This window comes from Canis lupus, chromosome 1 (assembly GCF_048164855.1).
Source record: "Canis lupus baileyi chromosome 1, mCanLup2.hap1, whole genome shotgun sequence".
Lineage (NCBI taxonomy): Eukaryota > Metazoa > Chordata > Mammalia > Carnivora > Canidae > Canis > Canis lupus.
This window is the reverse complement of record NC_132838.1, coordinates 18,562,734-18,587,412: the sequence shown is the minus strand read 5'-3', so window position 1 is coordinate 18,587,412 and position 24,679 is coordinate 18,562,734. Positions and strand designations below refer to the sequence as shown.

The following is a 24,679-nucleotide window of genomic DNA, read 5'->3' as shown; positions in this document are numbered from 1 at the left end:
CTGGGTCCTGGGGTCGAGTCCCGCATGGGGCTCTCTGCGGGGAGCCTGCTTCTCTGCCTGTGTCTCTGCCTCTCTCTGTGTGTCTCTCGTGAATAAATAAATAAAATCTTAAAAAAAAAATGCATGTTGAGGACAGCTGGAAAAAGCTGCACGTTTGTTGTGGAACCTCAGCAGCCCTGTAAGAAGCAGAGGTAAAAGTCCCTCCTGCTTGGCCTTCCGCCCTGGGCCTGCTGTGACAGACAGGCGCTCTGAGCACAGGCCCCCAGATCTTTTGCGTGTCTGTGTCTGTGTCTGTGTGTGTGTGTGTGTGTGTGTGTGTGTGTGTGTGTTGAGGGGAAGGCACAACAATGACATCATACGACTGTAATGGCGTTAGACTCCACGGTACCTGTAGAAAGCACTCCAGGCGCCCTGTAGAGCTCAGTCTGCCTCCTCTCTGTGGCCAGGGGGTGCTGGGGAGTGCAGAAAAGCTGCTGTGATGAGGGGCGCATCACCCTCCTGCAGGCCCAGAGTGGACAGGACTTGGAGAATGGCCTCCTGGATCATTGGGCCCGAGGTGACCTTGGTGGCCCTCCTGGCCGCAGCTCAACGCGGGCTGCTCTGTGCCTTGATTTTTTTTTTTCAGATGTTGTTTTTAGCTCCTTAGTGGTCCAGGCCCTGTAGAGGGAACTTAGGGTCCCTGTCTGCTCAGAGTTTATAATCCTTCACCTCCCTTCATCTTCTGCATCTTTGGCCAACTGCAGAGGAAGCTACTTTGAAAGATGCTTCTCCCCTGACCCCATATACTACCTCATTTTCTGACCCCATCTCCCACCCCTCCCTATGCCGTCCCCACCCTGGGCCCCCCTGCTCTGGGAGCCCTGGCTGGAGGAAGCTTACTCCCGTGACCTGGTGTGCTACTAGTTACAAATAAGCTCCCCAGGGAGGTTGCCCGTCCTGGTCTAGCCACCTTCGGGGTGCACATTGGCCCGGACAGTGTGCTTTGCTGGGACCCAGCACGCCCCATCTGCAGCATCCTGCAGCACCCTCTCCAGGCCTGTGGGTCTGACCACAGCTTCTGCAGGGCCCTCTTGGCTGAGAGCTCTTCCTCTAGCACCTTCTTCAGGGGACTGAACATTCACTCAGAGTCTCTGTGCTGCACTGTGGGCCTGTTCCCTACAGTGGGCACTTGTGGGTATTATTTAAGATTGCTTTTTCGATTTTGAATTCCCTCAGTTTTACACTGACTCATTTAAGTTTGCAAAAACATTTTTTAACCTAGAAAAGTTTCTTTGAAAAAAATTTTCACCCCTACACTTTTCTTTTTTGGGGGGAGAGAAGGGGTAGGGAGGAGCAGAGGGAGAGAGAGAATCCAAAGCAGTCTGCACTCAGCATGGAGCCCGACATGGGGCTCAATCTCATGACCCTGAGGTCATAGCCTGAGCCAAAATTAAGACGCTTAAGTGACTGGGCCACCCAGGCACTCCTACCCACAGTCCTTTTTATTCACATCGACTTCTGATGTCAAAAGAGTTCCAACTTCATTTCTAGAAGTTAGTTATAAAAGCCGCAACAACTGTCTAAAGGAGGTGGGCTTGTGCTTTGTGGGCTTCAGGATTGCCTATGTTGGTAGGAGGGGCTTCCAAATGGAAGGTTGATGTGTCTGGTTTCCTCAGGAGCTGCCATATTGGGGAGTTGCCTCTCACGAGCAGGTAGTCCTCAAGTTTCATAGCAGTCTCCCCTTCTCGCAGGGCTTTTCTGCTCTTGGCTTCTTACCAGAAGCTGCCTGAGATGGTTTTGAATATGGAGCTGAGGCAAGGCGTTGCCTCAAGAGGAGGACGTGTTGCCAGGGTAATCTCAGGGGCTTGCTGGGTCCAAGAAGGAGCTTGGGTGGTAGCTCAAGAAGTTTCCAAGGAGACCTGGGTCAGTTTTTAAAGTTTCTCTAAAGGCATAGCATAGTGTATTCTAGAAATATTTTTCATGGAGTCTTGCTTTTTGGGTCCAAAAAGGTATTCTTTTGCTAAGCCCTGCCCACCCTTTTCCTGAAACAGCATGGCCACCGTGCCAGGGAGACAGGGTTACGCGCCATGGTTGATTATGGATTATTCAGCACCAGTGATGCCAATCAGTGATGATCCTTAAGGATGGCCTTGTTCTCAAGGTACCTGTTTTAGAGCCCATCGTGGGGATGCAGTTCAGCAAGGAGCACAAGTTTTGCTAGTTGCCACTGGAAAGGTAGGGAGGCCTTGACTGCCAGGACCCAGTTGTGAGATGACCCACATCTGTGGCCCGGATGAGGCTTGCTTCCCTGTGAGTTTCTGCTGCTGAACTCAGAGTGAGCAGGGTCTCTGGAACCACATTTCAAAAGGACTAGTACTTTTCCACAATAAACATGTTGTTAAAAGTAACAATTTCCAGGACACTTGACTGGCTCAGTTGGAGGAGCGTGTGTACCTGTTGATCCTAGGAGTCGTGAGTTTGAGCTCCATAATGGGTGTAGAGATTACTTTAAAAAAAAAAAAAACTTAAATTTTATTTTCGTTTTTTGAAGATTTTATTTAAAATAAATAAATAATTCTCATTCATGAGAGACACAGAGAGAGAGAGAGAGAGAGAGAGAGAACGAGGCAGAGGCATAGGCAGAGGGAGAAGCAGGCTCCCTGTGGGAAGCCCGATGTGGGACTCCATCCCAGCACTCTGGGTTCAGGACCTGAGCTAAAGGCAGGCCCTCAACCACTGAACCACCCAGGTGCCCAGAAACTTAAATTTTAAACTAACAATGTTCACAAACCTCAAGATTTTTTTTGGAATGCGTTTACAGTCTCTTCTCATCTCACTAAAAAAATGAGAGAAGGGTTAAATGACCAGAATGATGAATTTGTCCAAAAAATATGTATGCATGGCAAAAACATGTCATGAAGTTAAAAAAGGGGTAAACTGGAGAAAAATAATGCCAGTGTCTATCACAGAGAAAGAGCTAATTTCCTTAATACATAAGGAATGTATCAATAAAAAGCCAGTAACCTAAACTGAAAAATTATCAGAAGGTACAGCAGTTCAGAGAGAGGGGAATACCAGTGACAGGTGAGCATGGCGATAGTCAATCTCACCAGTAAGTAAAGAAATAGTGACTTAAAAACCCAATAAAATACCATTTTCAAAGATCATGTTGCCAAAAATGAAAGTTTTATCAGCACATGCTAGAGAATAAATACTGTAATAACATGTATGGCAATAGATGGAAACACACCTGTGTGGTGAGCACCGGGGGGTGCTGGGTAGAGATGCCGAATCACCGTACTATCCACCTGAAACTAACATAACACCGTGTGTCAATTACACTTCAATTAAAAAATTTTTTTTCTAATTATTTATTTTTATTTTTAATTTTTTGACATTAAAACTAGTAAGTCAGATTTATTTATTTATTTATTTATTTATTTATATTGGAGTTCAGTTTGCCAACATATGACGTATCACCCAGTGCTCATCCCGTCAAGTGCTCAATTAAAAAAATTTAATAGCATAATGTGTTGACAGGAGTGTGAGGAAATGGGCAGCTTTAAACTCTTGGAGGACAAGTAAGTGGTGGAGCTTCTAGCAATTTGGGAATACTTCTCAAAGTGACCAGTGCCTGTTAATCTGTCCATTTGTCCAACAGGTGACACGTGTACATGTGTGAAGTGAAAGGTATGCAAAACTAGGCGTTCCCTTCTGAGGTTGGCAGAAAAGATGAGGCTTTTCCCCAGAAGTGTTCCTTACCCCAGGGAGATTCTGTGCTGGGGCTACGGCATTGCTTCTGCTCCCCCACTTTCCCTCTCCCCTTGGCTGCTTTTTCTGCTGGTTTTATTTTCAGCTGGGTTTTCTCTTTTGGATGGCAGCCCTGGGTTTTCATTCCCAGCAGAGAGAGGGCGGCCCCAGCAAAGTTTGGGGCTTGCCTTTTGTTGGGTTCCCCCCCTTACCTGTGAGCAGAGGAATGGAATGTTCTATATGTTGACCTAGAGCTGAGTAACTCTCATTTTTATTAAAAGACAGGCTCCAGCTCTATGATTCGCAGCCCCTCCCGTCTTCCTTCCTACTTCACGTTCCCCAGCGCATCTTTGCCCTGTGTTACTGTGTTCTTGCCTTTTTACAAATGAAGCAGCGGAGTCTGAGACTTACTGCAATTTTGAGATACTGTGGTTTCGTGTGTTACTATCAGATGATAGTCATCACCTCAGTCTTAGGAGGCAGACATCGTTTGCATTTTGCAGATGAGAAACACTGTGGATCAGAAAGGTGAAGCACTTTGTCTGAAGTCACAGAGCAGGTAAGTGGCAGAGCTGGAGCTGGACCCAAGTCGTGGGCAGAGACTCGGTGCTTCACAGGCAGTGAAGCACCTGCGGTGCCCTGGCCTGGCTTTCTGACATTCTCATCTTAGAGCATTGGCTTTCTGCACTCATTCCCTGGAAAAGTTGCTCAACCAGATTGGGGAGGAGGGGGGTGGGGGGCAGGAGTGAAGCTTCTGGGCAGAAATCAGCAGGTAGAGATGCAGAAGTGGTGGGTACCAGAGAGGAAGGCTTAGGAAGGGAAGGTCTGTCCTAGGGTTCTTATAAATCAGAAGAGTTAGAAGAAATTCAAAATTTAAAAACTTTGTGATTAAGATTTGAGTTTAGTACCCTTCATTACAGATGAACATGTCACACAATATTTTTCGAAGGAGATGAATGCATGGAAAGTGGGACCACTTTTGTTTCCTCTTCCCACAAAAAGAGATTTTTGTGTTCTCTTAAGTACATTCTAAGATTAATTATGAGAATCAAACTGCCAGACACTTCAGATAGAAATGTATGGTAGTGATATTCAGAGATGATTAAATGCTATTTCCTCTTCTCATGTAAGAAAAACCCAAAACAGACTGAACTTTATGTTCTGGAATCCAGCATGGATTAACAAATCCGAAAACCCCCGCTCTCTGCCCCTCAACATGTGATTCATCTGTCTTTGGTCTGCGCTCATGGCAGAGAGAGTATGAAGGCACTGCTGCTGGGGCAGTCACACCTTCCAGAGGGCCTGCTTTATCTCTTGGGTGCATCTTTGCGACCCCCACTTAACCCAGAGAGAGCAGCAGAGTAGGGATTTTCAGAAGTCTTCTGAGGGATAGAAGAAGGGCCCTTGGTGATGAGCTAGGTGGTGTTCAGAATAGAAAGAGTGGGGCAAAGAGGCATTTGCTGAGGGCGTTATGGTCTAGCCAGACCCATGCACTGCATCCAGGGTTCAGGCTGACCCACGGGGCGTGTGCAGTGTCTCTTCCTGTCATCAGGCAGGTCGTCACTGACCCACTGGGAGAAAACATGTAAGTCGAAGCGTTCATCTAGGATGTTAGGGCTCAGAGCCCCTGAACCAGCCTGCCTGTACATTAGAATCACACTGGGGATTGCAGAAAGAGGCCGGCTTAGGGCTTGAGCCTCCTGACTGTGGCCTGGTTTCTGTTCCAGCCACCCAGGGGACTCATCGAATCTAGCCCCAGCCCTGTCCCCAGGCGGGGTTGCTCAGGTCCCTCTGTCTTCTCTTGACCTTCCAGCCACATCACACTTCTGGGCGGGGTGCTGGACCAGCCTACTGGCCTCCAGCACCTGGTTTGGAATAATGGATGTTGAGTTAACACATACTTGGATTAGACAGTGGATAATAATCTATATTATTATACAACTAACCCATAGTTGTTATTAATCTCTGCTTATTGTTAGCATTGCACGGGGCTTCATTCATTCATTGGCTTCCTAATGCAAACAGTTGTGCACAGTCTAATATCCTCCCTGCCAGTCTGTGTGGCCAGATAGATAGAAGCCGGGAGTATTTCTCTGCATTGCTCTCCTGCATCTGAAACCAAGCCCTGACCTTCTCTCCCAGGCCCTTTGTCATACAGCAGGGATGGGAACAAAAGACTTTTATTTCACCTGCCCAGGGCGCCAGGCACAGCAAAGGAAGCCCTCCCCAGGCTTTGCAGTTCCCCAGCAGCTCAGCTCAGAAAGCCTTTATCCTCTTCTGATATTTACTCAACACCTGACACCTCCTGGGAATCTTTAAAATTGTTCTTGAAAGAAACCATTCTGCTGCAAGTACCTATTTTTAGACTTTGTAAAGCTTTTCTGTCTGCCTAGCCTGCTGTTTGAAAGGCAGCAGGATCTTTTGTCTTTAAAAGTTCAGCACCCTTGGGCTAGTTCTCCACCTGAGCCCCCCATCACCCCCCAACCCTGGAATGCTCTGGGGGTACATCTCTTCATTCTGACCAAAACCAAAAACCACAGGTTTGACCTTTACACCAGAGTGGTTGAAATTACATAACCAGGGGGAAGGAGCTTCTTGTAAGCAGTGAACCTTGGATTAAAGTGAGTATGAATTGGTAGGTCTTGGAACTCTCCATCTGCCCTGGACACCTTTCACCTGTCAGCTGAACTGGTTTGAGTTCTGGACCTGACAGTTGACCATCCGGGTTCAGCCCAGGTACACCTGATGGTTACTAGCTTACGATGGCAGCAGCTCTCAAGTCCTGGCACAAACTATGTAAAATGCGATTAAGACGTTAATGTGGGCGCTGAGCACATTCTGGTCAGCCCTGGGGTAATCTCTTTGGCCGGAAGGTTTTTTTTGTTTTGTTTTGTTTTGTTTTTCATGACCCCATAGGTTGTAACCATAATGGCAGTGATGATTCAGAGTGAAGCCCACAGTCCAGGGGCAGTGGTAGGGGTAGTTTCAGGTCTTCTCTTGGCCTTTTCCTGTTTCCCACCTTGTCCTGTTCATGTTCTCTCCCTCCCACCCTCCCTCCCTCACTTCATGCGGGCCACAGGAGAACTGAAGCGTCTTTAACTTCATAGTGTGCACTAAAGCTTCAGGAGGGGACTGTTAGCCTTCTGTGACCCTCTCAAGTGATCTCAAGGAGATCTTAAAAACAAGAAGAACCAGAAAAGCAGCTAAGCAGAGGCATGCAGGCAATATTTTGGAACAATCAGATAATGATGGAAATGTATTAAGATGACCATGTCTGTGCGGAGATCAGTAAACTCTAATTTTTACAACCAGATTATACCTTGTGGCATGCAAATATTTGGAGAACGGCGTGCAAGCACGTATACCTCTTTACCCCTTTTGCAGGTAGAATTCCCTGTGAAGCCAGAGAACTAGGTTCTTGTGTCACAATGTCCAAGAATGAATCTCACGGACAAAAAGGAGTGAATAAAGTGATAGAAGTTTATTAAGCAAGGATACAGAATAAAACTCTCAGGAGCAAGAGGGATCCTCACAGGGTTGCCACCGGGGGCTTGTAGGATTGGTCTTTTTTTTTTTTTTTTAAGATTTTATTTATTCATGAGAGATACAGAGAGGCAGAGACACAGGCAGAGGGAGAAGCAGGCTCCATGCAGGGAGCCTGATGTGGGACTGGATCCCTGATTCCAGGATCTTGGTCTTTTATTGAAAGCCAACCAGGGAAACTAAATCCTTTTAAGATCTGTGTTGGATATCACCATTGAGTTAAGGACTAGTGATAACACCTTCAATGGCCTCCTACTTAGGGTCCCGTAATTCTTTTTAGTCACATGTGGCTGTAATAACAAGACCCTACCTCTGGCACTTAGGACAGAATGGTCTGGTTTGCTTCTTTATCTCTGGTTTCCTTTCACCTCCACATTTTTGGGATTTTTGTGAGCCTGATTCCCTGGCCCCCTATCTAGCCCCATCTGTCCCTTACTCACCTGTAGCTGACAGGCTCTGGAGCATCAGGGCAGCCTGAAAGATACTGAAAGCCTGGGCCACAGTCCTCAGGAAGACCATGAATAAAGTGTTTATTAACTTACTTTGAGGTTGCCTTTCTTTTGGCCCACAGTAGGACTTCCCAAATAAATGTTTGATTCATGCTATTAAAGTAGATAAATTGAATATTTCCTATGGAATTCTCTTAATTAAAACTCTGAAAAACCAACCAAGTGTTCCTTTAGGCACAGTTTTACTAAAATTTGGGAAAAAGAAGAACATACATACATACATACATAGAAGAGCTTGGAATGGGCTCACCATAAAAAAATTAACACCTATCAGGGGGGGTAGGGATACCAATTATTTTTGGTTTTTATATTTTCTAAATTTTCTTAAGTGTCTTATTGAATGATATTGATATATTGAAAGAAAAATGTACATCCCTGATGATCTACCTAACCTACTTCAGAAGACTGTCCTCCTAAGGAAATAGCTTGGAATGTATTATGTCTGTATATCCTAAGGATATATGTATATGTTACACACATATGCAAGATATATGTTTTATACAATATTTATATTTTACATATACATCCAGAGGATTAGCTCTAAGGATGGAGCCGTCAGGGAGCAAGAATGTCCCGTCGCTTTCAAGGTCCTGCTAGCCAGACTAAAAGTCAGATTGACATAAGACAGAGTAACAGGAGAAAATCAGCTTTAGTAGGGTAAGGGGAATTCACACAGACAGGGAAATCCCAACGATAAGCACAGGGAGGTGTATGTGTCATTCTGAACTAAGGAGAAGGGGGTGGGGGGCGAGGGGTCTGGGCTTCCAAGGGAAGGACTGTAGTTCACAAGGAGGTGAAAAAGAGTCAGTGGTAAATACATGTTTCCTGGGCCGCTCAGAGACAATGGGACACAGAGGACTTGATCAAAGAGACCTTGCTAGGTTAGGTTCCTCTTTGTCCAAAAACTCAACCCGGTTCATAGAATACTGTTGTTATCTATGTTGATCACTCTGTTCCTGGAGCAGGCCCCTCTAACTCCTTTTTAGGTAGTTGCGGGGGAGTTAAAGAGCTTGTCCTGAATCTACAGGGTTTGATAGCTTTTTAACTCAAAATAATCATCATGTCAAAGTGGCGTATTTGGGTGCAGCATGCCCTTGGTCCCTACAAAGCATTGTTTATCATAATGATGGTTAAAACAGTCTAAAATAGTTGAATTGTAGTAGAGCTCTAAAACAGAATAGTATGAAGCCGTTAAAAATGATGCAGGTATGTGATGACATGGAAACATAGCCAATGAAAAAGTCAGTTACGGATGGATCTGTATAATTTGAACCCATCTTTCTATAGGAAACCTACACATAAACAGAAATATAGACGATCTGAAAGGGTAGTAACGTGCTAACGTGTTAATAATCCTAGAGAAGGGGATTCCTGGGTTTCCTTCACGTGTGTGTGTGTGTGTGTGTGTGTGTGTGTGTGTGTGTGTGATTCTCCTGTAAGGAGTCTACATTGCCTTCGTAAAGGTCGGAAAAGCTTCAGTTTTAGAAAAATAAAATTACTTCTTTAGTGAGTGAGCACCTGTGATTTGAACCTCATGATTGACCTTTTACCTCTGTTGTTTAAATCCATCTTCTTGCACCTTCAAGAGAACTAAAGCAGTGATTAAAAGAGCTTAAAATGACAAACTCAGTTGCTGAGTGGAGTACTGGTAATTATAATGGCTGAGATTTTTAGTTGACATTTGATACAATGGATACTTTTTTTTCTTTACTGGTAAGTTTGGATTTTTTTTAAAATATTTTATTTATTTATTCATGAGAGACACAGAGAGGCAGAGGGAGAAGCTGGCTCCCCAAGAGGAGTCGGAAGCGGGACTTGATCCTAGGACCTCGGGAATCACAACCTGAGCCAAAGACAGATGCTCACCCACGGAGCCACCCAGGTGCCCAGTATATTTGTATTTTTATAGCAGAAGCTGCAGTGTTTACTACACTTTATTGAAGATTAGAAGCTTGATCTTTGTAATGGGAAGCTACATAATGAAGGTGTTCAGAATGGTGCTGAAGTAAGTGAAGCTCTGAGCCCAGAGGCCCAGCGATGGTGGCCGCAATTTCAGAGTTCAGAAGCTGTTTCTCTGTTTGGGTTTTGCAGCTGACTTCCCTGGGCTGAGGCCGTGAGAAAACTGGCTCCGGGATAATTGGCAAATTACTAAGGAAGACATTGCCCTTACTCTGTAGCATAAAGTGTTACTGGTGAGATGGACTCTTCAGAAAACCATTACATTAATGTAGAATGTGGTGTATGAGCTAAATCCTAAATTGTGTGCACAGATGATACATATTGAAGGCATCAGGCAAATAAGACCCAGATGGCCGGCCCTTCCATCCCGGAAGCCCCAGTGCCAGCATGGTACTCCGCACACGGCAGCAGCTTGATAAGTGCTTGCTGAATGAGATAGCATCGGAGTTGGATTTTCAAGCCTGGGTTCCTATATGAGCCTGGATCATGAAACTGCAGGACAAGGGACTGTGTGCCTTACATACGAGCATTCTGGGATCAAGAGATTAAATATGTGCTCAGGATCACAAATGATTCCCAGTCTTCAGCACCATTGACTGTGCGTAGGGTGCCCATTGATTGAGTAGCACGAGGGGAAGGTGGCGGGCAGATTCCTCTACGACTCTTGCTGATTTCAGGAAGGGTAAGATGTTAAGTTGCCTTAAATCAAGCAGAGAAGGTAGTTCATGGCATCATCAGGGTTAGTTTGCGGGTCTCCTGACTCCTGGCTCATCCAGGCTAGAGATTGTACCGCTCGCCGTCATGGTCTTCGCTGGGCTTCCTTGACACGCTCCAGTTCCTTCGTTTCCTGCCTAGCCCGACGCCTGTGTCGCTGCTTTTTCCTGGGTTGGTTGGTGGGAGTGCAGCCCCCAGGCCCTTGCTTCAGTCTTTCCGTGAAACTTCCTAACTGTCTATTCGAGTCCACGGTGATGTGCTGGGAGCCAGAGAACACAAGAGTTTCGGGCCTCCAGGAATTCGTCATCAGCTGCTAATCTGAGCTCAGCGTGGCCCTTGAACATAGGCCATAGATTTCCAGACATTTAAGAAGGGGGGAAACGTGTTAATGCATGGAGTTGTCTTTCTGCCTGCTTGCTTAAGTTCTGATTATTTTTAAAGAATCAATATTTAAGTTGGATATTGTCCTGTTCCAGCATAACACAGCAGCCTGTAGGGCCTCGGGGTGTGCTTGTGATCGCCACCGAGGTTCCTAAAGTGGCTGAAAAGAGAGCAAGGCCAGTGTAATGGGTGGTGGAGGACTGTATGCGGACTGTATTTCTTAACAAAAGCTATTTTATCTTTTTTTCCAGTTTATATACATGGAGACACTTAGGAGAGAACTAATTGTAATACTAGCGAGCTATTTTATATACGAGAATATATAAAAATATACATTTGATTGGCAGACAAGGAAAGCCACCTCTTGAATTAATCTGGTACAGGCATACCTGCTTTGCTGGGCTTTACAGATCCTGCTTTTGAACACAAAGCGGAGGTTTGTAGCAACCCTGTATCAAGCCGATCTGTTGGTGCCGTTTTTCCAACAGCATTGGTCACTGTGTGTCTCCGTGTCACATTTTAGTGATTCTCCCAATATCTCAGATGTATTCTTTATTATATTTGTTATGGTGACCTGTGATCCATGGTTACAACTCACTGAAAGCTCAGGTGATGGTTAGTGCTTTTTAGCAATAAAGTATTTGTAAATTAAGGTATTTGCATTTTTTTAAAGACCTAATGCTATTGCACACGTAGTAGACTATAGTCTGGTGTAAACATGACTTTTATATGTACTGGGAAACCAAAAAATTCATTTGACTCCCACTATTATGATACTTGCTTTACTGGGGTGGTCTGGAACTGAACCTGAAATGTCTCCAAGGTATGCCTATAGAAAATAAAGCTAAATTTTGGTCAGGTACTTAATGTTTTAATTGTTGCAGGTAACCTCTGGAGGTAATGTAGGTAAAAGAAAGGCCATTTTACGAGGTATAAAGTCCTGAGAAATCCTATCTGCATTTGTAAGTAAGGGGGACGTCTTCTTTTATACTCCAAGCAGCTGCTGCTACTATATGAAGAAAGATGTGACCAGCTGTGGCACAGCTGGTCACCCAGGCCTTTTACAGCTGCCTATAAAACCCATGTGTACTGTCTTTTCCAGTACTTGCTTAGAAATCCCTTCTGTTGTTGTAGAGCATATCTATCCCATACCTCCTTAAATATGAATTTTTCTTTTCCGTGGTCCTCACTTCTTTGGCATATTTTCCCTGAGGTTGTCACCTGCTTTTGAAAGCCCCCTGGACCTAAATATATTCACCAGGGATGGATGAAGTCTTTGGAGGAGTGGAGTGGGGTAGGAACAATTTTTTTTTTTTCAAACATTACCTGATGGGCCGCTCTTTGTGACCTGATTTCCAGCACATTCTGTCCTCCAGCCGCACAGAGCAACTCCCCTGAACCCATTTAAGTGTTGCTCACTGGCCAGGGCTTTGCTCAAAGGTAGCCTCTTCTTCGTTATGTCCTGGGTCTTCAGCTGGTCTCTTTCCTTGATAGTGATACCTGCCTGTATCTTCCAGTTGGCTCTTGGCTGTTGTGTTTTATACCGGCTCTTTGCTCCTGTTTTCTCTGTCTTGGGGATGTCATTCTTTGTAACCCAAATCATCAGGTGCTGGATTGGAGACAGAAGAGATAGGGACAAACAGAACTTTATCCTCCCCCTTGTAATTAGTAGCCTGATCAAAAGTCTATGGAAAAGAAGGAGGGTGGGGGAAGAAGATGTGGGGAAGAAAAAAAAAAAGAGGGGTTGTCCTTGAGCAGCCAAACTCATTTTTCAGAAAGTCCGTAAAGCAGGAATTCCAGCAAGCCCCCTTCTAGAAGGATGGGTTGACGATGGTGTGGGGCCCATGACTGCAATATGCAAGAGTCACCACCAGATGGTGATGACAGCTTCTTGGCCCCGGCGGGACTCTGGGACTCCCCCTCCCATCAAAGGTCTCTATAAGCCCAGCTCCGAAGAGGGTACTTGGGCCATTGTCATCCCTATGAGAGACTAGTATACTAACCAGCCCCTGAATTCATATGAAGAAATCATTCCCTTTGAAAAGGAAGTATTAAAGAAAAAGACTTCTGGCTCAGTTAAGTGCTTTTTTCCCCCCATCAACATTCTCGACTCTCAGAAGTGGGCACGTGAATGTTTTTGGCCCTGAAGCGTGGAATGTTACAAGGAATTTGGGTCAGAAACTTCCTCTAACTATGGCTGCAAGTTGGTACACCTGCCAGGGTGTGGACTTTGGGGCCCCGTGATCTAGCTTTTGCCCCTTTGGATGCCAAAATGATTTTTACCTTGGCACCCCCTAACCTGTTGGAGATGTGGGTTAGAATAGAGAGTGGGAGAAGCATCTCTTGCTGTTGGATGTGTATGTGGATCAGCTTTTACATCAAGGGTTGGTAAAAGGAGTGATTAGTTGAGGACAGTACGATCAGAGCCACAAGCTTTTGGGAGGGTACGTGAATGTGGACGGGGCCACAGGCCCATGGACCGGGATCAGTTTCTCCCCGCAGGGAGAATGGCCTGTTGTTGAAAGACCAGTATCCAGAAGGATTTCTTCATTTCCTTGAGTGTCCTTCCTTTCAACAGCGGCATGAATGTTTTAAGGGGAAATGCCATTGATTTTCAAAAAGGGACATTCTGTGTGCCTTAGGGTTCCTAAGGTCCCCGGGGTCACCTCGGCCAGGCCAGATGTGTGCGTTTCTCATAGGCCGGCTGGCTGTCAGCCTTCCTGATGGGTGTTCTGCTGCGGGGGCAGCGTCGTGGGACCGGGTCTTCTGTCTCTTGAAGCCACCGAGTTGGTCCTGTAGTCATTGGTTCTGCCGCCTCAGATGAGCGGCTTCCCCTCTTCCCCACATTTGAATTTGCTCCTGATTTGATCGAGGCGCAGGCATCAGCAGCAGCTTCCAGCCCAGACAGGCTCCGGCACAGCATCAGCCGGTAGGGCTCGGGGTGCCTGGGGTGGGTGGCCGTGCCCGGAGCCCCACCTGGGCGGTAGCCCCACCTGGGCCGTAGCGGCTGCGGAGCCCTCCCCTGGAAACACCTCCCGCCCAGGCTGCTGATCACCTGTCAACGGGGGGAGCGGCAGAGACCGGGATTTCTCCTCCCTGCTGCTGTTGTCAGGGGAAACAGACAACCATCTGCATCTACACCGGCCTCTCCCCGACTCTCCTCTTCCTGCCCAGAATCCGGTAAGTGCCACAAAGGGCTCCGCTTTCCCTGGTTAACGGCAGGAGAACGTTCTCTTTATAATGGATCTGTTAGCTTTGATCTAAATTATGTCAGAATTGGGGGAATTATTTGATCTTTTTTTTTTCCTTTTGTGCCAATTCAACACGCTTGGCATGATTCAGAAACCAAAATCTATACAGTGAAATATTTTAATTATGTGTTTAACCTGTGTCATCCTGGTTTGAGACCTGTTTTTTTTTTTCCAATGCTCTGAAAAACTATTACAGATAGCGCTCTTCCGCCCCCCCAAACCCTTTTATGAAGAAATTACTGCATTTGTCATCACTGTGTTCCTGAAATGTCAAAAATAGACACAGTGAAGGGATCTGTCGTGCAGAGTTCGGAAATTTGGTACAAAAACTCCAGGTGAAATGAGGATAGATGTTTTATCTAAAATGTTTTCTTGTTAGATTTCATTGTTAAGTTTAATTTAAACGTAGCAAATGCTGTCAGATAGGTCATGGTGGGACAGGCGTGCCTCTTCATTATTGTAGATTGACCTCCTCGCACACCTCCTGGATTTGTTTTATAACCTTTACAGGAAATGCTTGAGGATGAGTCACATGACTCCTAACTTTAGTTTTCCACTTGTGTTCACGCAGATTAAATGATTTTGCTCTTCTGTGGATGGATATCCTCTTAGGAACTTTGCAGAATTGTGAATCAGGTGACTGATCATCTTTCCCCCACATTTTCCGGGCTCCAGGCAGACAGACTTGTATTCCCCTTAAGAGAAAATAAAAAGCCAGCACTTCCATTTTCTGGACTCTTAAGTTAAAGAGTCCTTGCGTGAAAGGCTGTTGCAAATACCTACAGAGATCAATCTCCATGAATCCGCTGTCTGTCCGTCTCAGATGAATCTCACTAGCAAGAATTGGTGTGGTTCTGGTGTTTTTGTTTTCCTTTTTACTTCGGTCACAAAAATGCTTTATGGCAAATATCTAATTGGAGGGAAATTGAATTATGTAATACCAGAATAGAAAAGCAGGGCAGTGCTTGCTCTTTTTGGGTGGGTCCATAGCAACAAGGAAGTGTGGGGCTGCCTGCACCCAAGGGTGGCCGAGGAGCTGGTGCTCATCTGAGCTGGGGAGGACGGTGTGCGTGGAGGAAGCCTGACCCCGTGCAGCCACTTGCAGTGTGTCAGAAAGAACACTTGTCAGAAGTCTTCAAAACCGTGGCTGTTTGTAATGTGTGAAATTGAACTTCTGACCCTGTTTGCTTGATGGTGGCTTGTGGTTTTACGTGAGAATTGAGGGCTGCTGGGTCCCTGGAGGTGGGAGAAAAGGCAGAGAGCAGCTTCGTGAACAGGGAAATGCCATCCTCCTCCTGTGTGGCTCCTAATCATGGAGTCGAAACCATCGCCTTAAAAGGAGATGTTTCGACCAAGAAATGGAAAATTGGAGAGACAAACTCCTTACCTGGAAACTGCCTTGCACATGAGGTGACAGCTACACCTCCTAAGGGGTAGGGAAGAAGAAAATAAACCCTAAAGAATTAGCTGCGGCTCTGGGTGGAGAACACTCTGGAAGAAAAGAAAAAAGTGCCCCCACCCCACGCCCAGCCCTCGCCAGATGCCCCTGTTTGGTTCTGGGCCTTCCGTGCCATTGAGGTGCCCTTCTCCTGAAATGACCCAAATGCTGTGTTTGGCAACAAGAGGCTGGGACTTTATCTAAATGCATTTTTTCAGCTTGTGAACTCTCATTCTTTGCCAAGAAGCCTGAGCTCCTGGTTAATGATCTTTAATGTAAATGATCCTATGCCGTGATTAACGTTTAGCTTGGTTAGTACCACACAGGCTGAACTCCCTGGTCCTCCCCTGTGGTTTATTCTCTGCCAGCCATCTGCCCACCTGTAGAAACTGGGCACAGCCAGTTCTCTCGTTATGTGTGCTCTTTCCCTGGGGGTGGCTGGCTGGCAGGGGGGTGATGGGGTGTGCAGATTTGGTGTGAGCCAGATGGGGTGGAAGCAGAGATACTCAGTGGAAGGCAGCAGCTGCAGAGGGCTCCTGAAACCCAGAGATCCATCTAGAGAGCCCTGGTGCTAAGCCTGCTTCCTTCCTTCCTTTCTTTCTCTTTCTTTCTTTCTTTCTTTCTTTCTTTCTTTCTTTCTTTCTTTCTTTCTTTCTTTCTTTCTTCTCTTTCTTCTCTTTCTTCTCTTTCTTCTCTTTCTTTTCTTTCTTTCTTTTTTTTTTTTTTTGAGCCTGTGTTCAAGAGGGCTGTTAACACTCTCCTTCGGGTGGTGGTGATGATGTTGGGTGAGCAACATCTCCCAGTCCAGGAGCCGATGGCCTGGGTCTCTAAGCCACCTTGGCAACCACCTGCTCTCCTCACCTTCTTTCCAAAAGGACATCCGTGGACTTCACCTCCTGAAGGGTAGAGGCCTTGGCATGGCCTTGCGGCCAGAGGCTGCATAGAGTTAACTGTTGTCTCCTGACCTAAATACGTTGTGGTGGTGAGTTGTACACGTTCACATTGTACACCAAGGAGAAGATAAGGAATAGCTTTCATGACCACAGAAATGAGGGATGTGTTGATGGTTTTTAAGAAACGGCTTTCACAACCAGTAATTAAAAAAAAAAAAAAAAAAAAGCCAGTGGCAACCAAACCTGTAGTCTCTAAAGAACTTACTGGTCCTATTTCACTGCTGATGATAGAAGTATTTCTCTCCTCTCCACCCCCAAATGAAGCTGAGTGACATGTCGGGAGCCTCGGGACCTTAGCCTGAGGCATTTATGAGACACACACTTAAATTAGCTCTTTCTTCTTTCCTTGGCCTTAATCTTCTTTTAGGGAATGGGGTCTGTTTTAATCGCTGGTGGCAAAATGACCCTCGGGCGGCGTGCCCATGGTCCTCTGAGGTGGAATGTGGGTAGGTTGGGTGGCACCCAGTGGTCATGAGTTGTCCGTTTTGGCTTCTTTCCCAGACCAAGTGCTTTGTGCTTCATCGGTTCGGCTGCTGCGTGTAGAATCTGATGTTTACTTTAGAATCCTGGGATGGAACGGATTAAGAATGATTTCTAACCCCAATTCCTTGTTTCTGGGGAATTATCAAGTCTATACATTGTATTTATTTCTTGTTTTAAAAAGTACTAACTCAATAGTGGAAGGAAAACCTTAATTTTGCCTCTTCAGTCATTCATGGTGATAATGTTTTCTGAGACGATATGGGTAGAGATATGGACTGGGTAAAGGATTTTTTTAAATGTTATTTAATCTCTATTGAAATCATATTGTATTTATTTATAGATCTCTTGAATTCGTTTAAGGCAGAGGTTCTCAACCAGGGACAGTTTTATCTCCTCCCTCCCAGGGGGCATTTGGCAATGTCTGAAGACATTTTTGACTGTCTTTTAGTGGGAACAGGCCAGGGATGCTGCTTGGCCTTTCACAGTGCACAGGATGACCCTCCACCATGAAGAAGCGTCTAACCAAAGTGTCAGTAGTTCCAACACAATCCTTGCTATAAATACAGGACATACAAAATTTAAAATGTCACCAAAAAATCTGAAATCTCTGGGTAGCCTCTCCATGAAGGAGTTAAAGGTAGTTTTTTGTTTGTTGTTGTTTTGCAAAAGTGCTCAATGGGGCCTGGTCGAATTAACAAATTAATGGAGCATGTGGTTTATATAACAGAGCTTCGAGATAGTAAAATGTCTCTTAAATTCAGATTACGGGCAAAGGCTCTTATTTGAACGTAGTTTATCTAGTAGTGACTAGATAGTTTGCTAAGCACCATCGGCCTGAGCGGAGGATTCCTGATTCCTGTTCACCTGTCAGGAGAAGCTCCCCGTGTGTGGAATCGCACCTCGGCAGCTGGTGGGGAGACCTGGTTGTGTGCGTGCCTCAGAGGCCTTCCGTGACCCAGACAGGGGCAGGTGGCTCTCTTGCTAACCCCACTGTGCTGTTGGCAACCAAAATGAGAAGACATTGTTGAATTTTCAACACAGAAGGGGATTAAAAAAAAAAAAAGATTTTGTTTATTTATCCACGAGAGAGACAGAGAGAGGCAGAGACCTAAGCAGAGGGAAAAGCAGGCTCCCCGAAGGGAGCCCAGTGCGGGACTCGATCCTGGGACCCCAGGATCACGACCTGAGCCAAAGGCAGACACTCAACCGCTGAGCCACCCAGGCGCCCCAGGAGGGGATTTCAGAATCCATTTAGTCTAATACCTTCTCCTTTGAGACCAACTCAAGCCCAGAAATGTGGGCTTTCCTTTTCTAATAATTCTGACGTGGTTTCTTCCCTCCCTGTTTCAGTTCTTAGGGCAGTTTGTGCCGAAGCACTTAATGCATTCACCTCCAGTTAATCCTGTGCTCATCTCCCCCACATGAGCATTGCTCATCCTGCCTTGCTCTCTGAAATCTTTCAGGTTAACTTTCTATCCTTTTTTCCTTCCGACTTCTTCATTGGATCGAATTAACTTTGGGGATGGGGCAGTGGCTGACATGCCTTTGGGGCCCGGCAGTCCCCACAGAAGCATTTTGCATTTTGTATTTTTCTGACTCCAGGAGTTGGCCTGAGTTAATGATACGTAAGCCTAGCATGACTGGCCCAGCCTTGGTATCTGAACCTGACTTCCACATTGGTGTTCCTGATACCATAACTCACTTTTCACACCTGGAGATTCATTACCTATTCGACAGGTTCTTTAAGAGGATGGTCACTGGAGCTCTAGATCAAGGTTGGTCTGTGGAAGAGCTGATTCTTGATGACGTTTCATCCAATATTTGCATTTCTCTGCCCCTGAGAAGCATCCTTTTAGTCCTTTATGCTTGTATTTGTCATATTTGCTGAAATAACCTTCCCAGGCAGTGAATTTGAAATTGTGGGAAAATCAAAATTGCGTCCTGGAACAGGGAAAGGACATTAGGGGACAAACAGGAAGTCTGAATAAAGCAGGGATTTCAGTTAATGATAATGTATCAACCTTGATTCATTAATTGTAACAAATGTACCAAACTAATGTAAAATTTAATAATGGGGGAAACCAGATTATGTGGTATATGAGCGCTCCCTGTACTATCTCTGGGATAATTCTGTAAGTCTAAGCGGTTCTTTTAAAAAGGTCTAATTTTTTTTTTTAAACTACCATTTTATTAAAGGACATGGTAGTAAATGTTAGTGATTTTTTTTTTCTTCTTTGGGATAGGCCGCCGCAGAGCTGAATTCCTTGTTCACCTCTCAGCTTTCTGCTCAGGGATAGCCATGAAGTACCTCTTTCCAAAATGCACCCAAATCGGTTTGAGCAATTTCAAGCCATGTTACGTGATGATAATTGCCTGCCATCGCACTGACTCATTTCTAGGTGGTATATTTAAAAGACCAGACAGAAATTTCAGGTTAAAAAGTTACATCAACAGAAAGTGTATTTGTAGGTGCCAATTGAAACACTGTCGGCTGGGAATGCTACCAGCAATGTGCTAGTTGGACAATGGGACGTGTCCCTTTTTTTTTTGCTGGGCCTCCAAAGGCATCTGGGTGACAGATGTCACTGTGCAGCCTGGTGTAATTCAATGCCTCTGAAACTGGAATAAGGAACGGTGGTTCCTGCGTTCATAAAGATACAAAATATACATGGGGGCCTATTTGATAAGCCACTAAAAGTGTCAAACGTGTATATATTCGGTCGGGAATGAAAATCGGCATGCTTATTTTAAAGTTGGACCTGCAGACTTGCAGTTGCTGGTGGTGCCCTGAGGCTCCTGGCCCCCACCACCCTCCTCTGCTGGTGTGGGTACTGGACGTGAAACCAAGGGACCTGGACAGAGGAGAGCTTGGGATTGAACCAGTTTGAGCCAATTACCTTAGTTTAGCAGTGCGCTAGTCATCAGAAATTTTGTTGTGAAAACAGAATGAGGTCATACAAAATGTATTTGAATACGGTAAAGTCTGTACAGATGTGGACTATGTTACGTTGTAGTAGGGGGTCAGCCAACCATCCCTTCTCCCCTTGCCTACCTGCATGGTACATTTTATATTAAGAACCTTGACATTCGGGGATCCCTGGGTGGCGCGGCAGTTTAGCGCCTGCCTTTGGCCCAGGGCGCGATCCTGGAGACCCGGGATCGAATCCCACGTTGGGCTCCCGGTGCATGGAGCCTGCTTCTCCCTCTGCCTGTGTCTCTGCCTCTCTCTCTCTCTCTGTGACTGTCAAAAATAAATAAAAAAAAAGAACCTTGACATTCACCTTGGACTAAGGTCAGTTTTGCTGCCCAGCTGTGTGCTTTCTTGCATTCTCCCCTGGTGTTCATGTGTGTTAACATTAAAGGTTACTGGAAGAGTCGATTTTAAAAAAATTATTCAAGTGTATACAAAAACAAGAGGAAATGGCATGATAGCCAACAGCATCATGAAATCCCATCACCCAGCTTACGCAGTTACTAGCATTTTGCCACTTACTGCTATTGGATATAGTTTAATGTTTCTTTACAATTCTTTTTACCTTGGGGTATATCCCATTAGGGATGTACAATAAAAACACATTTTAAAGTCAAGTGAGGTGATGTTTCTGTATATGATTACAGCGCCAACTTGATATATTGTTAGTTTTTGTTCCTTTGTTTTTTCACAATTTTCTTACTATCAGTATATAGAGAATTTCCTCACATATTTTTACATCTGTGCGGTACACCCCAATATGAATGTATTAGAATTTATTCAGTTAATCCCCTACTGATGGACATTAGGGTTATTCCCAGACTTGTCCATTGTTTTTCAGTAGATAGCCTTGTGCACACATCATTTTGTATTTTTGTCTAGGCATTCCAGTGGGGATAAAGGGATAAGATGAAAGAGGCAAGTAAATTCTTCCAGTCTTGTCTGGGTAGAAGTACAACCGCTTGGGAAGCTCACATTCCCTCAAGCTCTGGTCTCCTCTTCAACACCTGACTTAGGAGGTGTAGCTCTTCAGACTATCAGCCTCCCCTTCTGCCCCAGGTTTTTAAAGCTGGAAAGATACCTTAGAGATGGGCTCGTTCTTCTGGTGTTAACAGATGAGGGGCTGGAGACCCGGGAAGTGAGAGGAGAGCATGAGCCCAGCTCCCCTGTGCCCTGCCCAGCAGTTAGTTGATGGCCTTTCTGTTAAAATCTTGCTCTGCCCACCACTAGCCAGGCGGTATGGTCCATGGACCAGCAGCATCACCTGGGCGCTTGTTAGACGTGTGGAATCTTGGACGCTGCCCAGATGTGTACTGAGTCCGTCTGCTTCTTGCTGGGCTCCCAGGTAACTCATGCACAGTCCAGTTTGGGGGTGGTGGTCTGGTGGCCTCCTTCAGGAGGGGACACAGCTGTGTTTTATTAACAGGGACAGTGCAGGCTCCTTCTCAGCAAATAGGTTCTGTTCCACGCCAGCCTTTCTCAGCCTTTCTCACAGGGGGTGAGAATTAGTCTCCAGGGCTAAGGTCCTTTCTGGGTGGTGCTGCCCTCTACATTTCCTTCATGCACAGCCTTCATCCTTCTGGATTTCTCTCTTACATCATGTGTCACATGTTGGGCAAGTACCTTTGCTTTTATTTCATGACTCTGTGCGAATTGGGGTGTTTTAATTTTTTTAAGTTTATTGCGCATTTAAAAAAAAATCAATGTTAAGAGCTTTAAAAAGCTTGCTAGTGGTGGTGCGTACCACCGTGGAAGAGCTCCCTCATCATCATCATAGTCATCATCATTTGCATTATTATTGGTTTCTTTGCTGCTGCTGTGGAGTGTGTGTGTGTGTAACTGATAATATTAGGCCTCAATGCATACTTTAAATAAAAGCCTAATTGGAAATTACTCCTTAAATTATCCACAAACTGAGTTGGCAGCTAAAGTGACTACATTTTGAAATCATTAGCATAATAAAAATAAAATCTTTTACTGCTGGATTCAGGGTTCCCAGTGTCTCTTACAGTTCAGTGCTGGAAGGTCAGTTTCTGGAAAGTGGAAGTGATGGTCTAGGTGCAGTGCTGAGGTTTAGACCATTGGAGGAAAGACTTTTGTTTAACATGGAGTGTTGGTAAATGTACAAGAATAAGAAGTTTTCTTTTAAAGGCAGCTTTTTATACTAAGAAAGCAGATGATCTTTTTTTTTTTTTTTTTTGTAAACTATGTTAGCTGTACCCAAATTAGTGTGTGTTAAAATAACTATGACTGGTAAAAAACATTTTTCGAATTCTTTTTACTTTTTATATAATTACATGAAATTCTCCTTTTGGTAGTTGATCTCAGATAAATTAAGTCCTGCCAGACTGTCTGAGAAGACACATAGTGAATCAGACCCTAAAAACTTGTTGCATTTGAAAAATAACAACTATGTACTGCAATTTATAAGGGCGTAATTGATTAAAGAATTTTTTTCCAGTACTTTAAAATTTGTACTAGGAAATCTTAGCCTGGTTTAAGTGAATCCAGTTCAAATCAGCTGCTGTGAAAAAGCCATTGTTTCTAGCCACAGAAAGTAACCAGAAGGACTCTAAATAAAAATTCAGCCTTTTTTGAGTTGGAAGTCTGAATTGACCTTATTATGAGATTTGTCATGGCATCCCTCTGCACATTACTTTTTAGGCACTCATACATTTGCAAAATAAGGATGATTTAGGTCTTTACAAATAAGCATTTATTTTGCTTTTAGTGTCTACATGACAAGTGGTTATGTGGAATTCAGAGGATTAAGTCCCCTAAACGTCAAGATGCTCACAGTCTCATAGAAACCTTAAAATTTCCACTGGGCAGGGATCCATGGGGTTGTTACAGCCAAGAGAATGGGTAGGCATCTGGATAGATAAAAATTACTCTTGGAACTTTACAGATATTTAACGTTATGTTGACTGGTGATGGGTCATGATACTTGGGTATTGCATCTGTTTTTTTGTTTTTGTTTTTGTTTTTGTTTTGTTTTTTGCATCTGTTTTTGAGCTTTAATTAGTCTTTTTAAAAAATTTAGAATTTCCAAAGCATTTGTAGCAGAATACATCCATTACACAAAAGGTTTCATAAATGTTGTACATCTTTCTGAGAGTCACATGTAAAAGTGTAAGAGGAAGAAGGTGCTAAAACACTGGAAAAAAGGGATCGAATGGCTTGTGAGATGAAATGAAACCATCCAACTCTCGAATCTGACAATACAATGAAAGAAGAAAAGAAAAAGAAAACATAAAAGGAAAGGAGAGGAACTCAGCATTGTATTGAGCAGAATGTGTGTCAGGTGCAAATATCCACTAGGCTATGAGCGTCTCAACACAAGATTTGAGTTGCAAGCTAAACTAATTGATGAACATCACTTGATGGAGAATCACAAGATGTTCTAAGATGGTCTTCGTAGTCAGTAATATAAAGTCAATTAGAGGTATCCACATTTTTGTGGCCTGTTTGTGTTTCCTGCTATTATATTTAGACCCCTGGTCCTCTTAATGGTAGTGAACTAATGTGGTTTTACGGTCACCAGCTCCTAGCTGGTACTTAAACATCGTGGGTCAGTAGGAATGTGAGCAGTAGAGCACTGAGCTAATACCCCTCATAATCTGTTGTGCTCACAAAGGGCCAAAGGACTAACAGAGATGAAAGAAAGATAAATATAGTCACCTGGCAAAAATATTTGGCCTTTCTCAAAATTATGGAAGTTATATTTAGGAGAAATGTTTTTGGTAAAAATACTTGAAAGTTTGTTTTATAATCATAAGTAGCTTGGGCTGTTTTGACCGAAGTGAGGGAGGGGTACGTGCGTGCGTGAGGGAGGGAGAAGCAGCTGATATTTGGATTTGTCAATTGGGATTTGTCAATTGGGAGAGGGAAACAAGATGATTTAAGTTAATTGGTAGAGAATAAGAATAGAAACCATGTAGGCAGGAGAATCGTGAAATTTCAAGGCTATTCATTAGTCATTAGTCGAAGGCTTATGAGACAAGGTGGAAACCACCAGTAGTTAGGAAAGGAGAGAAAAAGATTGTGACAAAAGGGCCCCTCCCCTTCCACGGTATTCAGGCAGCGGTGGTTCTAGTTCAGCCAGAGACCCCTTCACTCCCTTTTCTACCTGCTTTGCTGCTGCCAAGCTGAACTGCCCAGGACCCCTGGATGTTTGATGCTCTCCTCCCCGGCCATTCTCCACGCTGTAGCCCTGGTGAGGGGGTGTGGGGAGGGGAGGCCAGGGGGATGCGCAGAGCACCCTGCTTACCTGGTGAGGTTGTGCCCAGACAGCAGCCTCCCCACCAGGAGGTCTCCCTCGGGCCTCCCAGTCCTTATGCTGCAGTAAGGCAGCTCTGTGACCCACTCGGGTTGCTCCCTGTGTGCAGAGCGCAGGACCCTCCCAGACTCCCAGGCTGCGTGCAGGCCGATCATCATCACGGCAGGTCTCCCCCTGGACGACCCCAGGCGCCGCTGCCTCCTCCAGCCTGAGGTCTGGCATTCTGGCTGAAATCTGTGGGAGAAACCACGAAGTGGAGAGAGACAGAAGATGGGAGGCAAGGGGAGCGAGCAATCACACCACTGGAGCCACGGCATAGTGACTGGCGAGGCCGGGTGGCCATGTGACTGGGGTCACGGTGAGGTCCATGACCCATGTGACCTGCATCCCCACCTGGGCACCCCTACCCGGCACGGCAGCATGATGGGAAGTGGGGGTGATGTGCAAATACTGGCCCCCCACCCCTCCT

At 45.1% G+C, this 24,679-nt stretch overlaps 1 protein-coding gene across 9 annotated transcripts in view; it reads left to right on the top strand.

Annotated features, from left to right (window-relative positions):
* Nucleotides 1-24,679, top strand: part of NEDD4L (NEDD4 like E3 ubiquitin protein ligase) — a 338,487-nt gene that overhangs the window by 122,229 nt on the left and 191,579 nt on the right. The window contains exon 1 of one of the 9 annotated variants that reach the window (XM_072822163.1): nucleotides 13,733-14,015. The exons of 7 other annotated variants lie outside the window; for them this stretch is intronic. The gene's annotated coding sequence lies outside the window, so the exon portion shown is untranslated. Of the gene's footprint in view, nucleotides 1-13,732; nucleotides 14,016-24,679 lie in introns of those variants that run through there. One more of the 9 variants, XM_072822202.1, reaches the window with a different exon arrangement.